Consider the following 25,000-nt stretch of genomic DNA (forward strand, 5'->3'; position numbering starts at 1 on the left):
ACATTTATTCATTAGTTTCATATTTTTACTCTTTAAAAGGCAAACAAAAAGTTAGATTTTTCATACGATTCTCCTACAGTTGTGAACCTTTAATAGACAGCTGTTGATATGGGACACTGTCAGTAAATAAAACAGTATTTATCAGTAAATACAACAGTATTTACTTCGTACATCATAGTGTAACTAATGTATCCTAAATGAAAAATATGACGGCAAAAATTTAATCAATTTTGGAATTGTATCAGTTTTACAATACACAAAGCAAGTTATGTACATTATATAGATTTCTTGTTGATGCTCAAGGCTACAGGAATATTAATATATGAAATTAATAAATACTAGTTAAACGATCTTTTCTCTTTAACACATTTTGTACATGAAAACAATCACCGATATGAAGAATGAGACTAATTATTTCTAGAATAATGAATAAAACTAATTCATTACATAGTGCACTCGTACCATTAAATATTACAGTGGTATACTTTACAATGTAATGGCTGGCATTTATAGCAAATTGTTAAATATCAATGGAAAGGCAGTCAATTGCAGATTTCGGCGGTATTAAAAAACTAATATTTTATCAAGTTCTAGATGTATTCACTGATTTTTAAAACTGACCCGATTTCGCCTTAGAAGGTCCTTTTGCGGTTATTGTATGCCACCTTGGTGACTCTTTTGACCTTTCCATCTTAGAGAAGGATCTAATGGCATTTTCTACTTTCCATCTTGGAGAAGGATCTAATGGCATTTTCTACTTTCCATCTTGGAGAAGGATCTAATGGCATTTTCTACTTTCCATCTTAGAGTAAGGATTTTAAATGGCTATTTTCTACTTTCCATCTTGGTTGGAAGGAAATTCTAATGGGCAATTTTCTACTTTTTCCATCTTAAGAAGGAAGGATCTAATGGCATTTTCTACTTTCCATCTAGAGGAAGGATCTAATGGCATTTTCTACTTTCCATCTTGGAGAAGGATCTAATGGCATTTTCTACTTTCCATCTTGGAGAAGGATTTAATGGCATTTTCTACTTTCCATCTTGGAGAAGGATCTAAATGGCAATTTCTACTTTCCTCTTGGAGCTTGGAGAAGGTGAAGGAGTTCCTCAGGCCTATTCATGAGAGAAGTTGGTGTATAATTTTTGTGTCAATTCGTTTTCCTGTGCACAACATTTCCGTTTAGTCTTGTAAAAGTATAACTCACCTCAATCACTACGTAATTCAGTTTTTTTTCAGATCAAATTCACATTAACAAAACGCTGACAGCTGTTCTTGAATTTTCATCGTACCTTTGCAAAGATGAAATTTGTTTTTGTAAAGAAAAAAAATCTACTAAACTTTAGTACTTGACCTGAAATCAAGCATTTCTGAAATGACGGCATTCTAGTTGAAGCGCTTACAATGGTATCCCTACTTGTTGTCATGTCCTACCCAACTGTTGCCTGTATCGATAAAGTCAAGATTTCGTAAAATGCATTGCTCAAGTACAGAGTATTTGTAAAGAATTCAAACCTAAAAAATCCTTACTAATACCACTGGCAATATAAAACGCCCAAAACTCGCAGTAATTTCACCCACCACAGGAACAACCCATGAATAATTTCATATTTCATACACACGCTCGTATTCATAAAAGGCATAATAAATTAATAACATTTACAATACATTTTAATTCTGTAAAAAGACTTAGGCATGAAGCATTTCATCACAGATTTACAATATTTTATAAGCAATATATACATCAAGCCACTTACAATTTGAGGGCGGGTTTCTGTATAAATACGATAGTAATTTACAGGGTTCAATATATACACGATCCAGGCCAATGTATGAATGAAAAAGACGAAATTCGTTGACAGGAAATACTCCTTTGTCTTTCCTTGAAGCACCGAGCATTAACCTTTCTTGGAAGTATCTTTTGCTGAAAGATACCTTAACACTTTCTAACAAATTAAGGTATGAAAGCTTTCTCTGACAGAGGTTAGAGAATTTACAAAGTAACTTGCAATTCTTATATGAAATGGGATCAATTCCTTAAGGCTTATTCTTATGGATACAAGATAAGACAAATAAATCCAGTCAAGACGACGTATTTGCATTATCGATTACAGGATTTCTTTATAAAAAAAAGATTAATCGTATGAAAGCTCCCAATCATGAAAACGCATTTTTATAGAAACCTAAAGAGTCACATTCAGTGAAACAGCTTTTCAAGAAATTTAGACAATTCTGAAATTTATTTTCTTTGGCAGAATTTTGAACAATTTCCATTTAGTAGAAAATGATGCGTCTTCCCTTAATTCCAGCCGTTAGTAATAAAAAAAAGTTTAATTCTGTTAAAACATGAAAAGGCTCACTTTTAAAAAAACCATTAAAGAAACTGGAATATTTAGGAGCTGGTATGCACAAAATATCTAAAAAATAAAGCAGTTTTTCGTACGGAAGTATCTCTTCGAACTGAAAATGCAACATTCAGTCTTTAGATTATCGTTGTTTTTAGTTAAGGAAAATTGCCTTTTTTTTTGTGACGAGAGAGAAATTCCATAAGAAAACAACTAACCTCTTGTAAAACAAGTATCCTACAAAACAAATATCCCGTTAAAAAACTGTGACAGTTTTACTTCAGAAACTACCGCTTTTCCAGTATAAAAAAATATAATTCACTATCAAACCAAGTTGTCTCACACAGATATCACTTAAGCATCTGCCCAACAAATGAAAGGCACTGTACAAACGAAAAAGCTTAATTCTAAGAGTACCAACAGATACTCGAGAAAAACCTATAAAAAAATTTGTAGTTGGGAGAATATTATTTCTTATCAGATATGGATCAGTTTTTTGAAAAAATCATTACCTCTTGCAAAAATGGAATAGGAATCTAAATCTATTAATACATCGCAATAAAATCGTCACAGACTTTAAAACTGCCCTAATAGAATCATCTTAATAAAAATGACAACCAATTTCATTTTTTAAGAACAGATCAGAAACAAACTTAATCAACAGAGAAAATAGAAGGAAAGCATCTTAAACCAGAGGATAGAATTATAATGACTAAAAAAATTTACTTTTTGTTCAGGATGCATATCCACATAATATTACTTTACAAGTACATTTACTGCTCCTTAAAATATTAGTTGATTCGACTTCGGTACATTAATTCTGTTAATTATAAATTACTCAAACGTAAATAGAAACATAAGAAAGGTCTGCTGCTGAACGTCATTTGATACAGAGAAGAACTTGGCCAAGTAGTGTGAGAGAGAGAGAGAGAGAGAGAGAGAGAGAGAGAGAGAGAGAGAGAGAGAGAGAATTGGGCTGGAGAAAGACAATGGGAAGTAAGCAATAAATTTATATATATTTAATTGACTTTGGCATCTTTCTAAATCCTTTTGTCACTGTATTAAGTTCCTGGTCAGTTGATCGAGCGGTGTATCTCGGATTCATGGTAAAGAAAAATCGCTTTTGCTGTCATCGAAGAGGAAAGACGAAAGTGGCCATCTTCATCTGGGACTTCCTTATGGCGTTGGGTGATTCACAGGCTGATAAGAGCTGCTGGTAGTGGAGTAGCTCTGCACCGGTGAGGAGGCTTTACTGCTGTGTCCGAAACGCTCGGAGATCCTTCTTATATGGACCACAAAATAAATAGATAAATGAAAAGGAAACTAAATTATTAAAATAATTAAATTAAACATAAACAGTAAATTAGCGTCAGGAACTAAAAAAAATAATAGGAACTAAAAATTGACAATTTTCCAGTGAAAGACAAATGTTAGATGAAATAAAAATCGTAGATAAATGGAAAATAATAAAGAAACTATAAAACACGGAAAAACTAAAGGAAAATAAATAAAGTCCTAGGTAGAAAGAAATAATGAAGAATCAGTAAACATATGGGGAAACCCAAAGAAAATAAATAAAACCGGTAAATGGAAATAATAATAAATAATCAGTAAAAAATAGGGAGAAAAAAAAAAGAAAAAAAGACCCTAAAAAACACAGGTAAGTGAATAATAAATAAATCAGTAAATATAAATTATGGGGGAAAGAGAAAATAAATAAAACGGAAGAGTTGAAAATATTAACGAAAAAGGGAATATGAAAAACAGACAATAAATAAAATGGAAGAGTTGAAAATGATAAAGGAAAGGGAATACGAAAAACAGAAACTAAATGAATGAGATTAGTGGAAAGAAATCAAATATACAGAAAACACATGAAGAACTCAAAGAAAATGTATACAAAACCGAAACGATGAATCTAAACGATGAGAAATTGTAAGTTTCAGTGGCTGCAATTCTTGGAGCTATGACGATAAAGATAGCTGTAATTCTTCGAGCGATGCCGTTTTCGGTAAAAGTAAGGTTTTCTTAGGATTTGACGATTTTCCAGCTTACGACGTCATAAGCCGGGGACTCCCTGTATATATATATATATATACACACAAACACACACACGTAAGTTATGTGTCTATCCAGTTTCCGAGGGAAAGGAATAACTTCCTCTGTTATTTCTCTTTTTTATCTGCGCGTCACCTACTCCTAAGTGAGAGTATTAAACACCATATTAACTATAATGGGCGGATTGTCTGTCCGACCGTCTGTCATTCAATCACGGCCAAACGGCTAGTTCGATGGGCATGAAACTTGGCAGGGTTATAGCGGGGGACTCCTAAGATGGTTTATAATGGGGTCTCATCCTACCTTCCCCTCCACCCCCCCCAACCCCCCCCGCTCCGAAGGGAGTAGGGGTGAGAAGAAATTCCTTGAAACGGAGGTGGTTCTGCCCGTGAAACGAGGCTGGTTACGCCCGTAGACTTAGTTACTTTACGACTTTTCATACATAATTTCTGTATACATATGTTTGCTAGTATGGTTAATGCCAAGTAGGCGGCCACACGAAGACGTCGTTTTCTTTATATAATTTGGCGACCACACGATATAGAAATAGGTGTACATAATACCTTGATCCCTGAGGGGCCAGTACTAAATATCGTATGGAAAATGTCAAATAGAGGCCGCACAAAGATATCGTTTATTAACAATTTGGTGACCACGCGATACGGAAATGGAAGTATACAATACTTTGATCGCAATGTTTTCCTCCTGTTACACCTTTCAAACCTTTTACTGTCAATTTCCGTTTCAACACTGAGTGACCTCCTAGGTCCCAGTGCTTGGCCTTTGGCCTATATTCTATATTCAATCAAGTTCTTTGTTCCCTTCAGAGTTATGTGGGGGTTAGCTTTCATTCGGTATAGTATGAAGACTCTTCATATTCAGTTCGTGATAATAAAGGTGAATCAAAGATTACGATGATAAATAGACCAGCTCTTACCTCTTAAAATTCTGTTGGGTTTCAACCAGATTCGCTGAACAGCAGCACCAATATGGCATAAATGTGCCTCGCTGTCGGACTTCTCAGTTCCAGAGGTTCTTTAGTCCTCACACCGTTGGACTCTGGAACAGCCTCCCAGAGGAAGTTTTGCAATTGCAACTTCAGAAGTTCAAGAGAAAATGCAAGGCATGACTCCCCTAATACTATTCTTCTTGCATTTTAATACTTTTTCTATCTATTTATCTATTACTTAATTTTGTTATAAGTGGGATCTCTTCTGTATTTCACTTTACTTCCTCTTAATTCATCCCAACGAACACCATAGTCTTTGGAAGCTTTAATTTCAAGTCAATGGCTTCTTTGGCCTTGTTCGTTATGAATGGGTTCCAGCTACTGAATATAATAATAATAATAATAATAATAATAATAATAATAATAATAATAATAATAATAATAATAATAATAATAATAATTCAATGTTTCCATACGTCTGGTTTCGCAGTCTACAAGACACTGTATAGAAACTATTGAATTAAATGTCACTTGGCTTCATTACTTTGATCACATGATCTGCGTCTTGCAAGAGAAACGTCATCATTCAACGAGGAGACATTCAACATGAAAAAATGAGTTCGATGTAAAATGCTGGACCATCCTCCCACAAAAAACGGAACGTAAGACAGCTTAGTAAAATTTAAAGTTAAAATAGATCAAAACATGTGTCAGAATTCTCGTGTGGGGGACGTTCATATGTCCTGAATGTTCGGTATGGGATTAGATCTCACTCAAAGGTTGGCATCTTATGAAAATTAATGAATAAGTTTGGCGTGGAAATAAGATTTAACCAGTGACAACGTGGCCGGCCATAGCAGCGTATTCCTGAAGATATTAGCGACACATTACTTGCGTGCTCTTTTAGAGTCTTTCGCTGTTTCGTGACAAATGACGTGCCAAAAAGATCACGCATTGGCAGTAAGTGAAGGAGTTTAACATATCTTAAGCTAAACCACTGAGGATCACGAAGAGAACTTAGAACTTGAGGCTTGACGGAGCAAATGTTTTTTACATCTTTTGAAAGTCCGTAGGGATGTTTACAATTTCACTAATCCTGTAATCAATGCTAATTCACTCTCTGAATCTGCAGATCGATTGAATTTATAGAGTACTCGAAATCAGAAATGGGAATTTAAATCCCACAAATTAAGTCGTTCGTGATAACATAGATTAATATATTTTCTTAAAAGGGTTAAAAGCCAAGAGACTAGACTGCAAGCATGCTAGTTAAAACTGATTAATACTTCCAGCTTATGCATGGTTTATAAGCATATGAAGAGATAACAATGGCACAGTAAATGTGATTGAGTTAAATTGCTGGCATGAGGTGGAATTTGATAAGAGTAGGTTATTTGTGGGCTGTCAAATGATTTTACTGCTATTCAAGCAGTCGAACAGATAGACAATTAGGGCACTCCATGGTACAATTTGGTACCACGAAATATTTGACGGTATTTTTTATTTGTTTATCGTTGTTTCTTGAGTTCTCTTTGTTCAGTATCCATTGGAATATTTTTCACTTGTCCGGAAGAAAGTAGTCTTTTGGTACCTACTTTCTTTTCCTTGTTTTTAGGCTTATGTTTTCACATATAGGCACTCATTCTACGGATATTTTTTTAGTAAGGTAATGAAGTTGTGAGACGCTTTCCATCAGAAAGTTTGCACATTGTGGTGTGTGTGTGTGTGAGAGAGAGAGAGAGAGAGAGAGAGAGAGAGAGAGAGAGAGAGAGAGAGAGAGAGAGACTCTGACCAAGAAAACTGAGAAAAAATATGAGTGATAATGGCAATGTGAAAAGGCGGATTTGGCACACAAGGTGTCATCTATCATTTCAAAAAAAACACCACAAAATGTACGTCTGAAATCGATCTCCTCGTTGTGGGTTTGACACTTGGAAGTTTGCCTGCAATTCCAAGATAATCTCTTGCCAATTTCCAAAAGTCCTGCAACGGACTGTATGATAATTGTATATATATAAAAAAAAACACCTATTAGCGCGAGTCTTGAAATGGAGAAAAAAATCCACAGTTATGTATATGTACAATTGTACACATACACACACACAGATACATATATATTTATATATATGTATATATGTGTGTGTGTATATATACATACATATATATGTATAATATATATTTAAAGATAAATCTGTACATAAAGCTTTATGGAAACTATTCGATTCCTTTATTCAAATGGAACAGTTTCTCGAAAGCTTTCTGTATAGATTTATCTATAAATATATGTACAGACATATACATAACTGTGGATTTATTACTCCAATAACCCGGAAAACTGAAGCTTAAATGTCAAACCATAATTATTCTCACAACAATTTCAATATGCAGAGCATTAAGAGATATCTCTCTCTAAAATCATACCTTACAATATTTACTTTCTTGTGTTATTACCATTAATATAAGTACTATCTTTACTACTGCTTCGGTAACTGTGTGGATATTGCCAATTTATCTAACGTATCTAGATTATGTACATTGTAATGCCCTGAGCTGATGTACAGATTATTATTATTATTATTATTATTATTATTATTATTATTATTATTATTATTATTATTATTATTATTATTATTAAGAAAAAATGGACAATCAAAAACTAAAGATTGCCGAGGTGCTGTATAAGAGGGAGACTTATCTTAAAGGATTCTTCTTCATGTTTCAGCTGAATGAGGTTTACTCTGTTGAACCCTCTCCTTTTGGATGTGGGTTATCCCTATCAGTTAAATTCAGCATTTGTTTCAGGAACTTCAAACGTCACAGATTCTTTGCTAATTAAAACGCAACGGGTGATTCTCTCCTCATTTTCCGGCAGTGACCTCCACATTCAAACTTGTCAGTCGTGAAGGCCAGTAGTAGTGTCATCTTCTTTCAGCATTAGCATTTTTATAAATAGACGTGTTGAAGATCCCATAGCTTCGCAACGGTACGTAACATCCCAGGATTAGTATATATTGCCGTCCTTTTTTCACCGTTAGGGTACACTTGTTCGAAACTACTTCATAATCAGTTTCTGGACATCTTGTTTTCCACTCAGACTAGATAATTTCTCGAGGCCTTCTGTGTATTTTGAAGAAATAAATGACCCTTTTAATTACTGCATCCTTTACAGTTTGAAATACTGAGTGCCTTTTATTTTTTTTGTAAAAGACAACTATGGATATATTGAGATGGCTATTTGTCTGTTTGTCTGTCCGCACCTTTTTGCGTCAGCCCTCGGATCGTGCGTCTGGCACCGCTATAGGGGCCAACAGCACAGTTCACCACCGGGCCGTGACTGAAGAATTTATGGCCGCAGCTGAAAGTTTCATGGGCGAAGCTCCTTCGGCGCATTTTTTATTTGTTTCTGTTTAAAGTTAGCCATATTCGTGCATCTGGCAGCGATATAGGACAGGCCACCACCGGGCCGCGGTTAAAGTTTCATGGGCCGCGGCTCACACCGCATTATATCGAAACCACCATAAGATATATCTATTACCGGTGGCCTTGAGTATACGCGGTACAAAAAACTCGATTGCGACGAAGTTCATTCGGCGCATTACTTTCTTGTTATTTATCCAGGCTGATACCTGTTATGAAAGCCCTTCCAGTAATCCGAGTTCTGTTCGGGTTTAATCATTTCCAGGCCTGAGAGAATTCAGGTTAGTTTGATGTTCTCTGGAATCTCACTTGGGAGTTTTCTTGTGTAAAGAAAAATGAAAATGAACAACACTAAATTCTGTTTTATCATTTCTCTCTTCCACCTTGTATCTTCAGCAAAATAAATACGCCAACAAGCTCCAAATAATTAATAAACCAAATCAAATATATAAATAAGCAAATAAACAAAAGGCCTTTCCTACGGTTTCTACATTTATGACTACCACCATTTGGATATAGTTATTTATTATTTCCTATGAAATAAAAGCAAATAAAGAAAGGGAGCGACTCAAATTCTCACTTGTATCTAAATAAACACAAAATAAACGTGTAAACAGATGAATGTAAAACATCATGCAGACAATCGTTCAATTTCATACAAGAATAAGAATGTTTTTGTTAAGGAAAGATTTCAAAATGCAACGAATAAATATCAATTTACAAAACTGAAAGTGAAAAAAAAAAAAATCTGAAAAAGCGAGAGCTCTTGGCCAAGACGTCCTGTGTACCTATATTTTTTTTCTATTTCATTATATTTAAACGCTGACAAGATTGATTTAAAATTGTCCGCAATTTACATAATTGCTTGGTTACGGAGGGATGATCGGAATGCATCAGTTGGCTGGACCTCAGTTTTATTCTTTTGATGTTGAATTCAAATGGTTTTGCAATATGGCGGGATCCTCTTGGCTTTTGGCGCAGCATTCAGTTAAATTGGGGCAAATTTCGGCGTTTGGTTAAATTGGGTAAATTTCTGTCAAGATCTGGCAGACTGTCAACTTAGTCTGTCACTTATCTGTCGAAAATCAACCATATTTTTCCCTGCATTTAGTGGTAATTCCATTCAATAGACAGAGAACAGAATAAAACAAGTAAATAATGCGCCGAAGATTCTTCGGCGCAATCTAGTTTTCTTAACAGCAAAACTCTCAGCCACGGCCCATTAAACTCTCACCCGCGGCCCATGAAACTTTCAACCACAGCCTAGTGGTGGCCTTGTTGTTGGCTCCTATAGTGGTGCCAAGCGCACGGTAATGGCTAACTTTAACCTTGAAATAAAAACTACTGAGGCTAGATGGCTGCAATTTGGTACGCTTAATGATTGGATGGTGGATGATCAACATACCAATTTGCAGCCCTCTAGCCTCAGGAATTTTCAAGATCTGAGGGCGGACGGACATACGAAAAACCATCTCAATAGTATTCTTTTACAGAACAATGAAAAAGTCCGACACTGTATTCTTAGGTAGTTTTGGGACTCGCCACCGCTCATACATTACTTCCAAAGTATATTTTGCGAGTTCCTCGTTGGACGAGTGGCTTACGTGCTCGCCTATGATTCGGTAGTCGTGAGTTCGACTCCCCGTTCTGCCAACGTGGAATCAGAGGAATTTATTTCTGGTGATTAGAAATTAATTTTTTATATATAATGTGGTTCGGATCCCATAATAAGCTGTACGTCCCTTTGCTAGGTAACCAATTGGTTCCTAGCCACGTCAAAATATCTAATCCTTCTGATCAGCCATAGGAGAGCTGTTAATCAGCTCACTGGTCTGGTTAAAGTAAGATAGACTTAACTTCTAAGGTATGTTGCGAGTTTAAGCAAGTCTTAGAGATTACTCTTCCATAGTTTGGAATACTGACCAACACGCTAAGCCAAAATGACTTCACTTCAAACCGAACATCATTTGCGAAAAATTGGGAGAATTCAATCATATAAAATTTCACTGGGAATGAATACAGCTCGATAACTACAATAATTTGTTGGATTTCCACACACAGAGAGGACTGAATGCAGTTAATATCATGACAGGGGTTTTGAAAGCAAAGCAAATTCGATTTCCCGTGAGTCTCTCTTTTGGATAAAATCCTATTCTCTTTGTGTATACATAAACCTAAACGTTATACGTAATCGATATAAATCCAACATTGAAATCTCCTGTAACAACTGAGTTGACAATCGATAACAAGTGGAAAATTTCATGTAATGCTCACTAAGCAAGAGCCGGGGTCGTACCAAACCTGCAAATACTGATGAGGACTCGTACTAAAAATGAAAATGATCTTTTCGTGAAGGATCGTTGTCTATCGAGTGGTTTCCAGGTTTGCTCCAACAAAGATAGTAAAAGTTCAAATTTACAAGGAATTTAATAAAATAAAACTGGTAGTTCGAGTAATAAATTACAATGCACAGGCGATTTCGAAACCATCTCGTCTACTATTTAACGAAGCCAATCTGAACGTGATGTCTAGGAACTGTGAATTTTGCTAGTAATTTTGATTATAATCGACTTGGAGGTGACGCATTCAATAGTCTTAGTAATATCATAACAAAGAAAGATTAACTTTTGAATTCACTATTCAGCAGGTACTAAGAAATTAAGGTACGTAATTCGTAATACACTGCATATCCAAAAATCTTTTACGTAGACACTTGATATTCAAACTCACTGGTATGCGGTACAGTTGGGTTACTACTCAAGTTACGAATAACCTGTTGATGACTTTTCTCTGTCACTTGACTTTGGGTCGGTGGGCTTATTTTTCTTGTCAACTTTGACGTCAAAATATTCGAGTGAAACTACTGTTAACTTACGTCGGAAAAATACGACAGTAAAAAGTGGAACAAGAAAACAGGTGTCAAGCGGAAATATATTCTGTTTTTAACTTAATTAGACATAATTGAAAATGTACATATATGCAGACAAGGCGACAAGAAGGCTGAAAACCAAATAAGAGGACATAGTATAAAATAAAGCCCATCATATTCATGGCCTCTTCATTTTCGCAAAAAAAAAATTAATAAATAAAATAAAATAAAATAAAATAAAATAAAATAAAATAAAATAAAATAAAATAAATAAATAAATAAAAAAATAAATAAAATCAAACAATAATAATAATTTTCAATAGCTTTGAGGGATCTGTCTAAGCGATGAACCAGACGACGTTTCACATGAAATATATTGAATATACGATCGGACTTTGAAAATATCAGCAAAAAAAGGAAGAAAGAAAAAAAGGCAAATTAGTATTTACGTATTAGTCATTTAACGCAGTACCGGGTATATATAGAAAGTAATATACTAACGACGTATATTGGCCATCACCAGAGGGAAGATTTCTGCCACTGGCGCACAAGTTTGTCCTTTGTTCTAAACATTTTCGGGGAAGAGAGAGTTTAGCCGCTGGCCAGCTGAGTGCAAGTAGGGACATCAGAGTGCAATCAAGGAGTGAGATGAGTCGAAGAAGAAGATATTGCTTTGGAAAAATTGTGGTGGGTGCATCTGTTCCGTTGATGTCCAAAAAGGCTTTTATGGCCTAGTAAACTGAGTGTTTGTTAGACTGGAGCAAGCATTGGGAAGTAGATGGTTTAATCTGACCAAAAAAAAAAAAAAAAAAAAAAAACATTTACTGGTGGCGAAGCTATTGTGACCTGAGGTTGACATCCAAAAATAGAAAATAAAGGTCGAGCAAGAAAAAAATAAACAAATTACTATTCATCAGATATAAATAAATTGTGGCTAATATTTTTGTTTAAAAACATGAACAAGACATACTTCAGACAACTTTAAACCACTTAACAAAGTGGAACAACTAATAGACCTTAGATTCTGGTTGGAGGACAAATGACGATCACGCAATACAGTATAAAGAAACAAGAAACTATTCCTTATGTTAGAAAGGAGGAAACCTTCTAAAACAATTGAAGACCAGCCAATACCATGATAATTTAAATTATCTCTCTTCTTCAATAAAATTGATAGAAACCACTTTCAAATAAATGAAAAATCAATAACAGAGACCCTATGTTATTCCTTAACACTTTTAAGGCTCAAATAATCACACAGTTGAAGGTGTTACTTAGTCCCTTATAAATAACATAATTTGACTCCTAAGTCGAATTGCATGAAACCTTAAACGCAAAGATAGGTTGAATTCTATAGAACAACAATGACGTCAACACGTTAAAAATACGTCGAATCACAAAACAATTTGAAATTCACAGAACAACGACTAACGTCAACATCTTCAAAAACGTAACATTACGAGGAAATGGAAAATCTATACAAAACCGCTAGCATAGGAAATGACAGCATCACGCAGGGCCTGTGTAAATCAAAGGCAGTATGAACTCCCACGAACCACGTCTTTGAATTCGCGGGGAAAATCATTTTAAAACGCACGCGAATATACATACACGAGGCGACCGGCGCAATAGCGAGTGTTCCGGGAGTTCGAATAGATAACCAGAGGTTTCCCAGAGTCGAAATACGAACACCGAATTTATACTTCTCTTTTGTATTTCGCGTTTTTTATTTTCATAATGAATGGAAAATATGACTCTTTCAATTAATATTTTGTTATGGTTGCTTCATTAGCTTCCACTTCAAAATCAGTTGCTACTTCAACCACCAAGATGAATACAAGTTTTACAATACATTTTGGTTTGAAAGAATACGGTAATCGAAGTGAATGACGATCACGCACAACAAACAAATAAAAAACTATCTCTCCTTCAATTCAAAAGATAAAAAAAATCCCTTATTTAAAATAACACAAAAATATGATTCATTCCTCAAGTTAGTTGAAACTTTACTTGCAGAACAGGGTTCAATTCTACAGAATAACTCGTCAAAATATAGGAAAACTGTCTTACAAAAATTCTTTGATTCTGTAGAATAACAATGACGGCAATTTATCGAAAAATATTGATATTAAAAAATGGTTCGAATTGTGTTTCAAAAATATTAGCATTCAAAATATTTCTAATTCTGCAAAATACCAAAGAGAACCTTTTCGAAAAATATTGACATCCAAAATCTTCTGAACTCTGTAGAATACCAAAGGCTTAACCTTATCGAAAAATACATTGATCCAAAAGTCTTCCAAATTCTGTAGAATAACAATGATTAGCCTTATCGAAAAATACTAACATCCAAAAATTTTCTAAATTCTGTAGAATACCAAAGACTTAACCTTATCGAAAAATACTAACATCCAAAAATCTTTCAAATTCTCTAGAGTAACAAAGGATTAACCATATCGAAAAATACTGACATCCAAAAATCTTTTGAATTCTGTAGAATAAAAGACTTAACCTTATCGAAAAATACTGACATCCAAAAATCATCCGAATTCTGTAGAATAACAAATTCTTAACCGTATCGAAAAACACTAACATCCAAAAATCTTCCGAATTCTGTAGCATTACAAAAACTTAACCTTATCGAAAAATACTAACATCCAAAAATCTTTCGAGCTTCGAATACCGCTGACGTCAACATATCAATAAATTTCTGCAATTTCCTGAGTTTCTGAACGTAAATGTAAAAGAAATGTAGAGGGTAAAAAATTAAATATCAAGTCTATCACTGGTCAAAAGCAAAAGTCTGCTTTTTATTTTTTGTCTAAAGTTGAATCACCAGTCGCCTTCAATACACCTAACGTCATTTCCTTGCTTTCTCACTGCTGCTGTATTGTTTGACAGTTCGACACATACTGTTGGAAATTTTCTGCTCGACTGGATGCGGAATTTCAATGACGCTTCCGTTACCAGGCACAAGGTTCGTGCTGGCAATGGAGGTGTCACAAGTGATAGTGTTTGCCTTGTTTCAACTAGAGAGAGAGAGAGAGAGAGAGAGAGAGAGAGAGAGAGAGAGAGAGAGAGAGAGAATTTACTTTTAACTCTTGAGATAGAGTTAATATAGAAAGTACCTTTACAAATTTAAATTATTGGAGAGAGAAGAGATGGCAAACGTTTAAAAGGAAACTATTTCTTTTCCTTCTATTTGGCTTTTTGTGTATCTGGGCATTAACATGATGGTGGTGGAGTAGGATCCATGAGTAAAGGTTCGAACTAGATCGAAAGTGCTTGGCTATCTCGCTTTTCATTTTTTTCCTTCGTGGAAAAAACCTTTATTTATACATAGCATCACGTTTTATATACTTCGTGATCAAGTTATTCATATATATATATGTATGTATATATATATATATATATATATATATATATATATATATATATATATATATATATATATATATATATATATATGACAATGAACCAGGTCTTCGAATTCGGGGGAATTCCACTTCAAAACAGGCGAAAATAAACAGAAGGTGACCCACGCCACCGCCAGTGTTCCGGGTTGAAGGGAAAATGTAAGCGAGTTCGAATAGATGACCTGAGGTTTCAGTCTCGATATACGAACATAAATTTTCAATTTCTCTTTTGAATTCCGTGTGTTTACATTTTCATGTTCATACTACACGTAAAATACGTGACTCTTTAAACTGGAATTGGAATTTACATTCCAGGCTAAACAGAAAATTTATGACTATTCAAATTGGAGTTAGAACATAAAATGTAGGCCAAAGGCCAAGCGCTGGGACCTATGAGGCCATTCAGCGGTGAAATAATTTTGGCACAATTGTTAGGAGCGGGTGGACGGCAAGATCAAAGACAGATAATATGAATGGAGGTACAGTAAAAGGAATGAAATGGGTTGCAGCTAGACCCTTAAGTAACGCCTACAGCGTAACGCATAAGGTACACTGACAGCAATAACCCCCTACGGGTTGCTATAGTTACTCGATCATCTTCCATTTCAAAACCAGTTACTTCATGAACCTGTTTGATAACAAAAAAAATTTAGCAGAAATTGGATGGTTAAATAATGATCAAGGAAGTTCTTTCAAAGGTTTTAAAATGAAGTTTCCATCTTTGGGGAGCTTCTACCTAATATTCTAATTATTGGAAAAATGCTCGTTAGGAATTACCGACAAATCTCGTAGGATGCTGATTTACTCCGTTTTTTCCCGATAGCAATAATCTTTCGTCTTCCAAAGGGAGAGGCGTCGCTTGTGTTCTATAGACTTTTCATGAAGAATTTGCTGGATCAGTAAGTCGAGGACTTCTAAGTCTCGTTTGTCTGTAGTGCTATTCCTTTAAGGAGGAGATATCGCTACTAAAATCTGTATGCCTACCTACACATACATACACACACACACACACACACACATATATATATATATATATATATATATATATATATATATATATATATATATAACATTTAATATTAAGTCATTTGCCTTAATATCATAAATGCCGCATACATATTCTAGCTGCAGAATTGCGGATGAATCCTGGTGCAGACAGCTTCCAAACATTAGTTGCCTGATACACCAACGTAAATTACTCTTCAATATCATGTCAAACTACCCAACACACACTCCGCCATTAGTCTTGCAAGCTTCCTGATTGAATATGAAGGACCTTTCTCTCAATTACCTCTTTCACACACTTATCTATCCTTTCCTAGGTCTCATCCCTTCTAACTCTACCGAATTATACACTCTTTTCATCAGCCTCTTGTCATTCACTTCTTCCACACGACCGAACCATCTCAACACTCTCTGGTCAACCTTTACACCAAAGTCAGCCTTGGAACCACGTCTGTGTATATCATTTCTCATCCTTTCATTTCTTCTTGAACCTTGACAAAGCCATTATTTCACATTTTTTTCCAGGACGTTTTCTTTCATTCACATTCGAAGTCCACACTTGACTTCCATGTAGGAGAGTTGGCTCAATAATCCCCTTGCTTCCACGGGGATTTCTGCACACCCTAATACTTCCCTTGCTTCACCTATTCTGCGACCGACCTCTTCTCTCATCCTACAATCATCAGAAATATTGCCTCACAAATACTCATAGAAATCTACTATTTCCATTCTTCCACTCTCCATCTTCATCGCTTCATCTTTCTCCTTTACATTGACCCTCATAACTGTAACATTTACTCTCAACTTCCTCGTCCTGCAAACACTTTCAAACTCTCTCTTATTTCTGCAGTTTTTTCTTCACTGTCCCAATTCAGTACTTTATCATCTTGAAAGTCAGTCAAACTACATTCCTTCTCATTCTCAGAGCCCATTACTACCTTGACGCTATTCTTCTTGTATTTTATTAATATATTTTTATCTATCTATGATTTAATCACTATTCTACACCATACGCCTTTAAATCCAATTTATTCGTCTATATTAATGCTTTTGTTTTATTTTACAACATACGGCTTTCCTTATAAAGTGTTTTGCCTACAGTTCTTAAAGTTGTCTACGTCAACTTTACCTTTATACTCTTAAACTTTATGTTTTGCCTACTGTTCTTATTACCTTTATAGCAAATAATTCTCCCCACCATTCCTCGGACTGCTATCAACAATACTTACTCAAAAATGATTTCCCGCATATTATTCACGAAATGATAAGTCTGTGAAACTCCGCTAATTTTAAACTTTACCGAAGGAGAATAATGCCTCGGGCATCAGAGAAGTTATTACGAAAGATTTCAGATTAAAGTTCACAAAGAATACCACAGGAACGATACCGTTTGTTCGGACTTTTTTAATTTGAGAGAGAGAGAGAGAGAGAGAGAGAGAGAGAGAGAGAGAAGAGAGAGAGAGAGAGAGAAAATGGTTTGCCTCTCATGTGAAGATAAAACTTTTATATTATCATCAACTTAACAAATTGGAATTATTATTTTATTCACACTTTTAACGTTTTCGCAATAAAAAAACAGTATGCTAAAATGTAAAAGCACAAATGAAATGTTTAGGTGATATAAATCTGATTACATAAAATTCAAATTCTACTACTACTAATACTACTACGACTACTTCTGTAACTACTAGTAACTTCAATAAAAGAGTAACACTGGATTTCTAATACCTGTGCAGACGAAAGGACGTCACAGAATGACGTCTGCTGTCTTCGATGTCTCTTCTACTGTGGTAGTCAGACCAAGACTTCTTTAAGGCGGACTTTACCTGTAAAAAAATAACAACAGAGTATTCACTAGAAAAATACCATATACCATAAATAAAACAAAAACAGGAAGGGGAATGTCTTAGTAAATACGAAAGCGCTTGGATTTCTCCTCATCATTTTCCTGTGGTATTCGCTTATATATATATATATATATATATATATATATATATATATATATATATATATATATATATATATGATATATATATATTGCGGTGTGTGTGGGCGTGTGAGTGTCCTGCTATATTACTTGGAAGCTTTGGACTATATTCTACAGTTACAAGACAATATAAATTTAATATAGTATACCCGAATTCATAAAAAATAACTTAAAATAACTTTCATTACAAGGAAACCTCACAAAGAACAGAATCGTCACGAAAATATTTCTCCAACCCATCAGAGACAGTCCAAACAGCTTGCAACAGTGATTTCCCTTCGGAAAAAAATACTCGAATGTAGACGAGGGTTGGCGTTTCTCTGTCCAAAAATACAAGAGGAATGAAATGCAAATAACCTGGGATCAATCCGGACATTCACACACAGTCGCTCATGCAAACATTCGTGCCAGGGATTTCAATTTCGGGGACACGAATGAAGTTGACACGAGATTTTCCCGATAAAATGTTTATATTGACATTTCAGATTCTATCCCTGATTTCAAATGTTATTCCAATAATTAGCAGGTTCACTTAAGTTTATTGCTAATGTTAGTATCGTAAATATAACTAATGAAAACTTCAATTTCGGGGACATGGATGAACTTTACGTATATGATTTCCCGATGATTATTTTCTAATATTCCAGGTTCTAACACTAAGTGATAAGATCCAATGATTTGAAACGTTTATTTGATTTTATTGGTGATGTAAGTATCCTAAGTGCACTTAATGAACACTTAATGATCGATCCAAGCATTTCAATTTCATGGACACGGATGAACTTTACACGAATTTCCAGATGATTTTTTTTATTCGACGTATATTCTATACCCAAGTGAAATTTTTTTCACATAATTCAAACTTTTTTGCCAACTTACTATTAATGTAAATCTAAATACAATTTATAAACTATCAATTTCGGTTTCTTCATCTAAGTCAAATGTTGTTACAAAATATCTTAACGCTTATTTCTATTTGTTATCTATGTAAGTTTCCTGAATACAATTAATGAATTGTATTTTACATTATGTACTTGATTCAAATATTGTTCCGATAATCTGAACGCTTATTTCAAAGAACAATTATTAACGAATTGGACATTTCAGGTTCTGTACCTACGTCCAATGTTGTACCAATAATTTGAAAGTTTATTTCTATTTGTTAGTTATTTAAGTCTTGTAAATACAATTGATGAACTGAAAATTTCAGATTCTGTACCGAAGTCACATACTGGCCCAATAATTTAAACGATAATTTTCATTTAATACTGATTTAAATATCCTAAATAAATATACTGAATATTTGTACCAATAATTTTAAAGTTTATCTTTATTTGTTAGTTATGTAAGCCGTCTAAATGCAATTAACGAACTGAATATTTCAGATTCTGTACCGAAGTCACATATTGTGCCGATAATTTAAACAATACTTCAGTTGAATACTGATGTAACTATTTTAAATCTACTGAATACTTGATGATCGACGTAACCGTTGCAGACCCACTCTTCCAAAAATCGATTTCAAATTATGTTTTCCGATTGCAAATCCAGAGAAACTGTCAGGAAAATCACGCTGGAGGATTTACTGTCTGAACTCCTTTAATAAAAGGACCACAAAATCTTCAGAAAGCCGTCAATTACCGCCTGGCGACGAGCGAAAACAGAAATTGCACAAAATTCGAAAATTGTTGACAGGGAGGAAAATAAAAGGCCAAATACGTCACGTCATTTCGGTCGGAGTGGTTTTATGAAGTTTGTCTGTCTGTCGGCAGGTTTTGCATACAAATATATATATATATATATATATATTATATATATATATATATATATATATATATACATAGAGATATTAGACGAGGATTCTTTAATTGATTTACAGATATAATTTACAGACATACAAACAGAAGACAGGCTGTGAGAATCAGACAAATAGACAGAGAGATATTGGACATGATGACTGTGGAAAGCATTCAATATATATATATATATATATATATATATATATATATATATATATATATATATATATATATATATATATATATATATGTATATATATATATATATATATATATATATATATATATATATATATATATATATCTGAGTGTTTTTAACTGTCATCAAGTCCCATATCTCTGTCTATTTGTCTGATTCCCACAGCCTGTCCATTGTTGGTATGTCTGTAAATTATACCTGTAAATCAATTAAAGAATCCTCGTCTAATATTTCTGGAAAAAAAACATTCGGATTCAATTTCGTGTTCATCCACATTCGTACTGAAAGAGCAGATATTAAAACGAAATGTAATACAAAAGTACCCTTCAGCTGTAACGCAATATCTATGAATGAATTCCAATTCCAATATGAAAAATGGAGCGCGTGTTCTGAATTCATTAAATGGAAGTAAAAGCTACACGCTAAGGGGAAATAGATAAGAAAAAGTAACCTATTTAAGAGATCAATTATTTCCTATTTAATTTGTTTTTGGCAATAGAATATGTAATGTTTATACATAAATATGTAAAACACATACATACACACACACACACACACACACACACACACACACACACACACACATATATATATATATATATATATATTTATATATATATATATATATATATATATATATATATATATATATGGGCATATATATGTAAATACATACTGGCATACGAACGTGTTTCACCAAAATAAATTTCTAACTTTACCGCGGGACCGAACGCCGGTCTTTTGCGTGGGAGACCGGGCATTAGCAATTTGGACGCAATTCCTAAAATAATATATATATGTATATATATATATATATATATATATATATATATATATATATATATTATATATATATATATAAAATCATAATTTAAACCCCACTCCCACCCTGTGCGAGGCAAGATTCTCACCTCATTGTTCATAAAGCAGTATATAAGAGCGACGAAGAATCCCTGATAGGCCGTGAGGAAGGTGGAGACGTAGGTCCAGACGGCGAATTTCAACGGACTACTCTCGAGCGGGGAGTGCACTATCTGGAGGGCGTTTGTGATGCCCAACAAGGGCAGGAGGACGATGGCAGCCCGAGCTGCCTTCCTGAAGGAGGAGAGGAAGGTTTTATTGGTTATTCTGTATAGTTGTTAGTTGATATCTCATCGTCTTTTCAATGGGAAACAGTTGTGTACAAACATAAACAAGAATCAACACATAATATATTAATCTACATACAGTCTAATCATATTAGTACACAATGATACAGACAATTTGTTGGTATTTTGTTTAATTAATAATTTATATCTCACTGCCTCTTCATAGGAAAAAGTTATGTAAAAAACATTATGTAGATTCAGCACCTTAATCTATAGCCTGATTTATCTTTAAACTTCAAGTTATGTTAGTACAATATAAGGATGAATTTATTGGTGTTTCGTTTTGTTATTAATTGATCCTTCATTGTCTCTTAATAGGAAATAGTTATGTGCAAAAACATTGGCTAGAATCAACACACACAAATCTATAGTCAATTGTATCTCTAAGGTTCAAACTATGTTAGTTCAATAAATAAACAGTATAATAACGAAACAATAGAGACTAAACGGTGAAATAAAGAGTGCAGGAGAGAAATGGAGAGAAAAAGAAGGATCAGTATAACTCCATAGCAGATAAAGTAGTCATCATTTGAGAACAATCAATACGGGATGACATATTAATGGAAACTGATTCCATATCAATACTAAAGTAGATTCACATCAACCATGCATCTGATGTCTAGGCCAGTCCCTTACGACGCTCCTGATTGGTTGTTGATAAGCCAATCACAGGGCTGGAAAATCTCAGTATCTAGAGAGAGTTCACATAGGCAGGATGTGTATCCCTCACGAGAGGTGAAACATACATCCTGCTTATGTGAACTCTCTCGAGAGACTGAGAGTTTCCAGCCCTGTGATTGGCTAATTAACAGCAAATCAGGAGCGTCGTGAGGGACGGGCCTAGACATCAGATGCACGGTTGATGTGAATCTACTATAGCTCCTAAATGACGAAATTTAATTAAGATTTCAGATTTAGAGGATGTTTAGAGGGAATCATCAACAATTAGCTGAGCAGCTGCCATAATCTCTCGTAAATGTTCTTCAAGACCAAAATCAGATCAATGTTCTTATTCTGCTTTTATCCCTGAAAGATCTTAACTTGAACATATCAAAGATGGTTCCACTGAACTTTAGCGTTGAATGTCCTGGATGTATAAGTCCGTGTGGCCTAATATGGACATTATATTAATAACTGATGATCCCTTTTTAAACCTGGGACTTTCTCCATGTCAGAATTCTCTTTTCGTATGCCTACTCCAGTATGGAGGCAATAAAACTTTGTTTATATATTTGTATTATATATATACATATATATATATATATATATAATATATATATTATATTATATATATATTTATATATGCTTAAAAAATCATAGTAAATGCACGTGACTTCAGGATATAAGTGAATACCACCGGAAAAATAGTAGGCAGAAATTCGTACCGAAAGCTTTCGTCCTTTAGTGAGACATTGCCGAGAGACACGTCTCATTAAAAGACGAAAGCGCTCGGTACGAATTTCTGCCTATTATTTTTCCTGTGGTATTGCTTTTATATATATATATATATATTATATATATATATATATATATATATATATATATATCTATATATACATTAGTTATTAATCATCTGATAGAATATCCAAGGGTATTGTTCATATCTCAAAAAGCCACACCCTATACTGTATCTTCAGCCACGTTCAAAATATCAGGTAATTTTGAACAACCTATCACCGCTGGCCTATACAGTTGGCAACGCGCTAGTCTCGTAATCTCGGGAGCCGGGGTTCGCTCCCCGTCAGGGTCGGATAGTGAGCTTATCTACCAGCGGTTACCACCATGAGATGGCTTCTTGTTGGGGAGTTGGGGTTACCCGGCATTAGCCTTGGGGAAGAGGACTGAAACGGCCGATTTTACTTTCCTCTCTCTCCCATTCCCTCTCTCTCTCTCCTTTACGTCTCGTTGTTATAGAATGGGTTTCAGCGGATATTCCTCCATCATAAAATAAACGAATACCTGTCAATACTGGATCGAATTCAGAAACAAACTTACCTGATCTGATGAAGTTCAGACGAGAATGAAGCTTTGAGCTTTGTGATAAGAACCCGTAGGATGTTGAGCAGGAAAATCAAGTTTGTCTGAAATTAAATGAAAAAAGTTAGGACAAATAAATCTCACAAAAAATTGTACAAGAGGAATATTATATGAAATAAAATTAGGAAAAATATTATATATATCTTACAAACAGACTTGTAAACGAAAATATTGTATCAATTAAAATTAGGAAAAATAAATCGTAAATCTTACAAATAAAACATTACACACAAAAATATATATCATATAAAATCTTACAAACTACTACCTGTACAAAAGAACGATTTTATCAAATAAAATTAAGAAAAATATATTTTGAATCTTACAAACAAAAACTTGTAAATAATTGTATTACATAAAATTAGGAAAAATGTATCATAAATCTCTATAAAACAAAAACTTGTACGAAAATAAAAATTTTAAGATTTTAACTGGGTAAATAATCTTGTCACTGTCATATAACGAATAAATAATTCCGGGAGTTTGCTTTCAAGGACGAACCAATATTAATATGACAGCGAACAAAACTGCACCAGTAATATTACTGATAGTATCATTGAGTTTAACACTGATCTTACCCACTTCGACCTACTAGCCCTCAGCAGAAAATATACATAATTTATCCCATGAGTTATTTATTATGTACACAATATGTTCCCAAGTTATAATACACATTTATACTTATTATTATTATCATCCTCATTAAATATGATGGTTACTTCATTCGAATTAATATTACGTATACACTAATATATATATATATATATATATATATATATATATATATATATATATATATTTATATATAATGAATAAATTATTTTTTGCCTTTCTCACTAATTGGTTTTCTATTGCATAAATACTTTTAATGCAAAGCGATGACTATTTTGGCTCGTTCCGTGCAACAACAACAACAACAACAACAACAACAACAACAAACAACAACCACAATAATAATAATAATAATAATAATAATAATAATAATAATAATAATAAAATAATAATAAAATAATAATATTTTAAAATAAAATCTAATGATGATAAATATATATATATATATATATATATATATATATATATATATATATATATATATATATATATATATATATATATATATATACATATATTACAAATTGACATTTCATCCTCTATATTTTCTATAGCTTCACTTTTCGGATCTTTCATTCTCTGAAAGTTAGCTTTGCAAGTTATAAGCTTTTTAAACAAGTTCGTTGCGAATATTTACTCACTTCGAATAATAACTAAAATGGGATATTCCCTGAATCCTCTTATTATTATTAAAAACATTATTAATAATTATAGTGTGTGTGTCTGTGTGTCTGTGTCTGTACGTTTGTTGATGTGTTACTGTCATATTTGGTTATTTTCGTTTAGCAGTTTTTATTGTTAACATCTTTTTGTTTGTTCCACAAAAAGTCGACCATTTTCCACCAGTGACTTTATCTCCCTCTTCCTTTTCCTCTTCTTCTCTTTCCTCCTCTTCTCCTTCCTCCATCTTCCTCCTTCTCCTCCCTCCTGAAACTTTCGAAGGAGACGGGTCTCAAGAACATATTGTTGTCAACTCCGGCTACGTGACCGGAAAACCTTACACTTTTTCATCCATCTTTTTGAACCATGGTGACCTTTTACCATTACTTCGTCATGAGTCTACATTTCTCGAGCTTTCAAGAGTTTTACGTCTCATATACAAGATTTCATCTCGCCAGCTTGCAAATTTTGTTTTCTCATTTATATTCAACGTTCTCTTCA

The sequence above is a fragment of the Macrobrachium nipponense genome, chromosome 42 (genome assembly GCF_015104395.2).
Source record: "Macrobrachium nipponense isolate FS-2020 chromosome 42, ASM1510439v2, whole genome shotgun sequence".
NCBI classification, from domain to species: Eukaryota; Metazoa; Arthropoda; class Malacostraca; order Decapoda; family Palaemonidae; genus Macrobrachium; species Macrobrachium nipponense.